The sequence below is a fragment of the Lactuca serriola genome, chromosome 4 (genome assembly GCF_051521515.1).
Source record: "Lactuca serriola cultivar US96UC23 chromosome 4, Lser_US96UC23_V15, whole genome shotgun sequence".
NCBI lineage: Eukaryota > Viridiplantae > Streptophyta > Magnoliopsida > Asterales > Asteraceae > Lactuca > Lactuca serriola.
The window spans coordinates 47,084,040-47,091,833 of NC_136411.1; positions in this window are offsets into that span (position 1 = coordinate 47,084,040).

A 7,794-nucleotide genomic window follows, 5' to 3' on the forward strand; every position below is an offset into this window, starting at 1 on the left:
CATATATGCCATTATTTGTTTGGATCTATGGTTTGTTTCCGATCGGATCTGGAAACCTTATGTGTGTAGGATTCCAAGCGTATGACTACGATATTAGAACTAGCATGTAAACGTTTTGGAGTCTATGGTGAATAAGGATCTAACTTCACCCTATTCGGTGTATAGATCAAGAATGGCAAGAACCCGCAGTGGAGTTGGGAATGCAAATGGAAATAGAAATCAACCCCCAACACTTGAGCAAGTACCTGTTGCAGGAGTTGCACCTGAGCCAATGATGATGGTTGGAGTACAAGAGATGATGCAGACGATGTTGGATCACCAAATGGAGGACACAAGGCGATTACTGCAACAGAATAGGGAAGAAACTACGATCCCTGTTGGACAGCTCGAATTGAATGAAGGGCAGTCGGAAGGAGGGAACTACAGTGGGACTGGATGCAAATACAAAGATTTCATGGCATCCAAACCACCATGTCTATTCGGAAGTCCAACACCGGTGGAAGTTATAAATTGGATCTCCGAAATGGAGACAGTGTTTGAAAGTTGTGAGTGCAGCAACAAACAGAAGACCGCACTTGCAATTCCTCTGTTAAAATCCGGTGTATTGAGCTGGCGGAAGTTACTAGCTAATTCAATGCCCAAGGGAGAAGCTAGCAAGATGTATTGGGAAGACTTTATGGTACAACTGAAATTGCAATACTGCTCTGAGCAGGATCTTCTGGAAATCAATAATGAGTTTTAGAATTTGAAGAAAGGAAAAATGAGCGATACTGAATACGCTGCTAGTTTCACAGAAAAGATGAAGCTTATTCCATACTTAGTTCCAACTGAACTCTCTAAGGTCAATAAGTTTGCACATGGTTTACCAGCGAATTTTGGTCCAATGGTTAAGCAAGAAACCACATTGAAAGCCGCCATCTGGGCTGCTAAGAATGTTGAGACCCAGATCAGGGAGAAGGGTCTGGAGAGGACATATGTTGGTGAGAAAAGGAAGTTCGAGGGAACTTCGAGGTCCAACAAGAAAAGTAAATACTCAAAATATGGTTCGAAATGAGGAGGAGAAGCAAAATGGTGCGACAACTGTAAGAAGAAGCATGTTGGGAAATGTGGCGAGGAGGTCACATGCATTGTGGAAAGCCTGGGCACTATGCCAATGAATGCACCCTCATCCAGAAAGTTTGCTATGGGTGTGGTGAGGAAGGGCACATCTCGAGGGACTGCCCAAATAAGAAAGGGGAAGCAAGGACCAATCTCTCACCAAAGCCAAAAGCCAGAACCTTCCAAATGAAACTTGAAGCTGCGAAAGAGGAAGTGGATGTCGCTTCAGGTACCTTTCTCGTAAACGAATTGCCTACCCAAATTTTGTTTGATTCTGGAACCAACTACTCCTTTATTTCGCATGAATTTGGTAGAAAACTAGCTTTGCCTGTTGATAGACTAGATAATGCTTTAATAGTCGAGGTTGCTAGTGGCAAGTTTATACCTGTTAGCCATCACATGAAAAACATCTTCATAGACTTAAATGGGAATAAGTTCCACGAGGAATTATTGCCTATTGAATTAAATGGTTTCGATGTCATGCTGGGAATGGATTGGCTTAGCGCCAATGATGCCGAAATATTGTGCAGGAAGAAGATAGTAAAAGTAAACCCGCAAGGGAAAGAGTCATTTATGGTGTACGGGGACAAACGTAGAGTGAGTTCTAGAATCATCTCCACAATGAAATCCATAAAGTGTTTGGCCAATGGATGTACATCATATCTAGCGTTTTTGATTGAAGCTAAGAAGGAAAAGAAGGAGGTGCAGGAGATACCAGTGGTGTGTGACTTTCCGGAAGTCTTTCCCGAAGATCTTCCCGGATTACCCCCTGATAGACAAGTAGAGTTTAGAATAGAATTGTTTCCATGAACCACTCCAATAGCAAAAGCACCATATCGATTAGCACCGACGGAAATGAAGGAGCTGATGACACAACTTCAGGAGTTATTGGACAAAAGGTTTCATTAAACCTAGTTCATCTTTATGGGGAGCTCCAGTGTTATTCGTAAAGAAGAAGGATGGGAGCATGAGAATGTGTATAGATTACAAAGAGATGAACAAGGCAACAATAAAGAAAAAGTACCCGTTGCCAAGGATTGATGACTTGTTTGATCAGTTGCGAGGTTCGAGTTATTTTTCGAAGATCGATCTAAGGTTAGGATATCATCAGCTAAAGGTGAGAGAGCAGGATACTGAGAAGACTGCTTTCAGAACAAGACATGGGCACTACGAGTTTTTGGTTATGTCATTTGGACTAACCAATGCACCAGCAACCTTCATGGATTTGATGAATAGGGTTTGTAAACCATTCCTCGATAAATCCGTGATAATGTTCATAGATGACATTCTGATTTACTCGAAAAGCCAGCAAGAGCATGGTAAACACTTGCAAGAAGTGTTAGAAGTATTGAAAAAGGAGAAGTTGTATGCTAAGTTCTCCAAATGTGATTTTTAGATTCAGGAAGTCCAATTCTTGGGTCATGTGGTCAACCAAGATGGAATAATGGTTGATCCAGCAAAGATTGAAGTTGTAATGAAGTGGGAACAACCAAAAAGTCCCACGGAGATCCGAAGCTTTTTGGGATTAGCTGGATATTACAGAAGGTTTATCCAAGGCTTTTCTTCGATCGCTACTCCATTGACAGCTTTGACCCACAAAAGAGCTACTTATACCTGGAGTGATAAGCACAAAGAAGCATTCGAGTTGCTAAAGAATAAATTATGTGAAGCACCAATTCTTTCTTTTCCAGAAGGAGTTGAAGACTTCACAGATTATAGTAATGCATCTGGAGTTGGGTTAGGTTGTGTTCTGACCCAGCGGGATAAGGTGATAGCATATGCATCAAGACAACTGAAAGAGCATGAAAAGAACTACCCCACTCATGATTTGGAGTTGGCAGCGGTAGTATTCACCCTAAAGATATGGAGGCATTATCTTTATGGCACAAAGTGCAAAATGTTCACTGAACATAAGAGTCTCCAATATCTCTTTAATTAGAAGGAATTGAATATGAGGCAACGATGCTGGATGGAACTGCTTAAGGACTACTACTGTGAGATACTTTACCACCCCGGTAAAGTCAATGTTGTCGCTGATGCTCTCAGTCGGAAGGTAAACCTAGAAAAGAAAAGGCTAAGAGCGTTGCGAATTGAAGTTGTCTCAACAATTGTGGAGAGTATAAAGAAAGCTCAAGAAGAAGCTTCAGAGAAGAATGACCGAAAGGGAGAACGTTTGGGCAAAACGTTAGTGTTCGGTATAAACAGTCAAGGACTGAAGGTATTCCAAGATCGAATTTGGGTACCTAAGACAGGAGGAATAAGAGATCTTCTGATGGAAGAAGCTCACAAGACCATGTACTCGATTCATCCCGGTAGCACTAAAATATATAGGGATTTGAAACCCTACTATTGGTGGCCGACGATGAAGCTCGATGTTGCAAAGTATGTGGCCGAGTGTGTGACATGTGCGAGAGTTAAGGCACAACATCAGAAACCATATGGGAGTTCAGAACCTTTACCTGTACCAATGGGTAAATGGGAAGACATCACTGTGGATTTTGTGACTAAACTACCCAAAACGAAGAATGGTCACGACATGATTTGGGTGGTCGTTGATCGGTTTACGAAAAGTGCACACTTCATTGCAGCCAATGAGAAATGGTCTATGGATAAACTTGCTAATGCTTACGTGAAGGAGATAGTAAGACTTCACAGTGTGCCTTTAACTATTGTATCGGATCGTGACAGTCGTTTCACGTCGAGGGTTTGGAAAAGTCTACAAGAGGAATTGGGTACGAAATTGTGTCTGAGTACAGCTTACCGTCCGCAAACCGATGGTCAGAGCGAACGAATGATTCAAACACTGGAGGATATGCTGAGAGAATGTACCCTAGAATTCCAAGGTAACTGGGATGAACATTTTCCTTTGGTAGAATTTTCCAACAATAACAGTTTCTACTCGAGCATCAAGATGGCACCTTATCACGCTTTGTATGGAAAGAAGTTTCGAACGCCGTCATGTTAGCTTGAAGCTGGAGAAAAGTCGTTTATGGGACCTGAGATAGTCCATCAGACTGCTGAAAAATTGAAACTGTTTAAGGAAAGGATGTTAGCAGCTCAGGATCGTCAAAAGAGCTATGCTGACAAGAAAAGAAAACTGATAACATTCGAAGTTGGTGATTCGGTTTTGCTTAAAGTCTCACCGTGGAAGGGACTTATAAGATTTGGTAAAAGGGGAAAGTTGAGTCCAAGGTTTATTGGACCGTTTAAAGTTCTTCAGAGGATTGGGAATTAAGCTTACAAGCTAGAACTACCAGAATAACTAGATGGTATTGATAACACTTTCCATGTGTGTTATTTGAGGAAGTTCACGGGAGATGATCCCGACATAATTCCAATTTCTGAGTTAAGACTGGATGAAAGCAAGAGGTTAATCGAAGAACCAGAGGCAATCGTTGACCGTAAGACTAAAAAATTGTGACGTAAGATGGTCGATTTAGTGCTTGCGCAATGGAAACATACGAATGGGCCAAATCTCCTACAAGGAAATGAAGAGTGACATGATGAGTCGCTACCCGCATTTGTTTGCTGATGTGTGATTCCGGGGACGGAATCATCCTAAGGGGAAGAGAATTGTAACGCCCGTGTTTCTGGGCTAGGGCATTAATAATGGTGTAATAGTCTAAGTCAACCTTTGTAACTCATTTTGAAGTAATAAAGAATAATTATGTGAATATTATGTGAATTATGTGCTTATTTGCTTAATTATTATGATTTAATTAATTAATAATAAAAATAAGCGTTGAAAATAAATATTAGATAAAGCCTATATCTTTTAAGAAAGTTTTAGTGGCCGAAACAAGGATTCCGGAGACATAAAGAACGCCGAAATCCGAGTTATACCGAAGAAGTTATGACATGTCGAAGTTTCACGACGGAACCGGCACGGCACCGGGAAGCGTAAAAAGTGAATTTGTGATAAAGTGTTTATTAGCTTTAGCAATCTAAACGAAAGTCGTATTGTTCGTTAAACCGAGAGCGTACATAAAAATAACGCCCAAATCTAACTTCATATGAGGTCTCATCTATAGTAGTATAAAAAACCGAGAGCGTTAAACCCACATCGTACATAAAAAAACTCGAATTTTAGATCGAGTGATTTTTAGCCGACACAACCTAAACGAGAATCGAAGGTCTCATCTATAGTAGTATAACGGTAAAAAGATTGACGAAAACGGACGTCAGATGAAGAAGTTATGAATTTTTAACGGATTTTCCAATCCCGATCTGTTAAAAATAATAATATTAAAAATATAGTCAAATTTAGCCGACAAAGTCTAAACAAAAGTTGTAGAGCATAATGACACCTACGCGTGCATATAAAGAATGTCGAAAACGGAACCCGTATGTGAAAGTTATGGATTTTAGAAGTTTGGGGCACAAAAATCAAGAAAAGTCCAAAATCCGAGGAATTTCACATGGCTAGGGTTCGGCCATGTCACCCTCGCATGCGAGCCTATGTGGTGCCCCTCTACTGATTCGTCTGAAGTGTGGTCCAATAGCTGTCTGACGCATGTCGCATGTGTGGCCTGTCCGAAGAGAGCCACGTCTCGCCTACAAGCCTCCGTCGCGCATCCGAGCCACCTCCGAGCCTCGCAGCTGTTTCGTGGCCTTCGCAGCTGCTGCCGTGTATTCGCTTCTCAGACCTCGGATCCGGAGCCTCCCCCTATAAATAGAAGGTTGTGAGCCTTCCCGGGTATTTTTGGGATTTTGCTACTTTTTCACCCTAAATCAATATTTTAGCTATTTTGACTTCCCCCGAAGCCCCGGAATCATTTCCAACGCCCGAAACACGCCCCAAAGTGCCCGAAGACCCGGAAAAATTTATCTTTTCGGTTTTGAAACTCCAACCTCGCAGAGCCCGGTTTTTCATTAAAGCCCCCGGTTTTATCAGAAACAATAATTTTAAGAAACAAAGTGTTGCCCGATTATCATTAAATTAAGTGAGTGTATAGTCACTTTCATCTTACACATAGATATGAAGTATTATATATAAGTACGTGCTATGTGTGTGTGTGTGTATATATATATATATATATATATATATTGATTGTTTATTTGAGATGGTTGTTGAATGAATGTTTTATACAAGTTTTAAAATGATTTAAACTGTATATATATATATTTTATCTACAAATATGTTGGGTATAACATAGGTAGATGAAATAGTTGGTGTGTGATAAAATGATGAGAGGCCTCGATGTTGTTGGTGTTCCAGTCATCTAGCGGAGTATGGATGACGACCACAGACTCTTCTAGACAGTCCAGTGGAACGCTGGCAGGCTCGCAACCTGTAGGTGTTTGTGGGCTTGATGTTCACCGGTGTACTTCATCCCCCTCATGGTTGCCTTATGGACATATATGGCTGAGGAATCCCCTTAGCAGTAAAGTCCATCCCGATGATAAAATCCTTAGACTAGGTCCCTTGTATAGGTGTTTAGGGACGTAAAGTGAGGATAACAGGAATGGGTAATCAGGGTTATCGTTGGTTGATGAAATTAATAAATTTATTGTTGGTCGATGAACTTAATAAATTTATTATTATTCGTGGGTTGGAAACCCTATATGCTCACCAGGCTCCCAAGCCTGACCGACTCAGCTTTCTGTTTTACAGGTAGTGGACCCAGAGCATAATTTGGATGATGATGAAGGATTTTTGGATTATAGGCCAGTAGTTGTAAATAACTGTTGTAAGGCTTATAATGTACTGTTTATGCTTTTGATTTGTATCGAACATGACATCCCGAGTCTTTTTAATGAAATACATTCCTACGGAAATGCTTTGGTAAATCTTTATCATATTTTTATTTTGGGAACAAATGCCGCAACACTTTTAATCAAAGGATTACTCTGATTTTATTATAAAAGCATAAACTAAATTGGTATTTTCTGGCCATGAAATTGGGGATGTCACAACTTATTAACTAAAAATTCAAGCATTACAATCATATTTCGCAAATAACCAAAAGTTATTTATTTTCTCACTTAATAAAAAAATATATGAACAATCATGTGGATCGAATATTTCTTCAATACAATTACATGTTTACTTCAGAATCTCCATTTTCAGGGAACATCATAAGCCTAAAATCTTTTAAAAAATGAGGATATAATATGGTCATGTTTTAAAGGAACAGAGGGTGACAATGCATAATGATGAATGATAAGGTAAAAACTAAATTCAATGAGTCAAACTAGATATTGGATAAAGTGTAAATGATTAACAACAACACCCCTTTACAACTCAATGTGGTTTAAAGCTCAAAAATGGATCCCTATAATGTACAAAATAAAAAATGTGACAAATATGATAGGAAAACATCACATGTAATATAATCAGCAGAAAAAAAAGACCCACTGGGTAAGCTGATCTCCTACATGTAACATCCCGAAATATCAAGAGTAGAGTAGAAAGGCTAAAAGAGTAAATTGGGAAAGAGTGACTCGGCGAGTCCATGGGTGGAATCGGCGAGTAGAGTCGCGACTGGGTCGCGTGTTAAGTAGCCGACTCGGCGAGTCAGTAAGATGGACTCGGCGAGTAGGCGCTGAGTGGAGAAAACCCTAATTCTCGGGGTTGAGCCCTATATAAAGAACATAACAGCCCTCTTTCAGCCTCTTTATTCATCCTCAAGTCCAGAAACCCTTAGCCTTCGTGTGTGAGTGATTATATCTCATTTGAGAGCTTGAAGGAGGTGT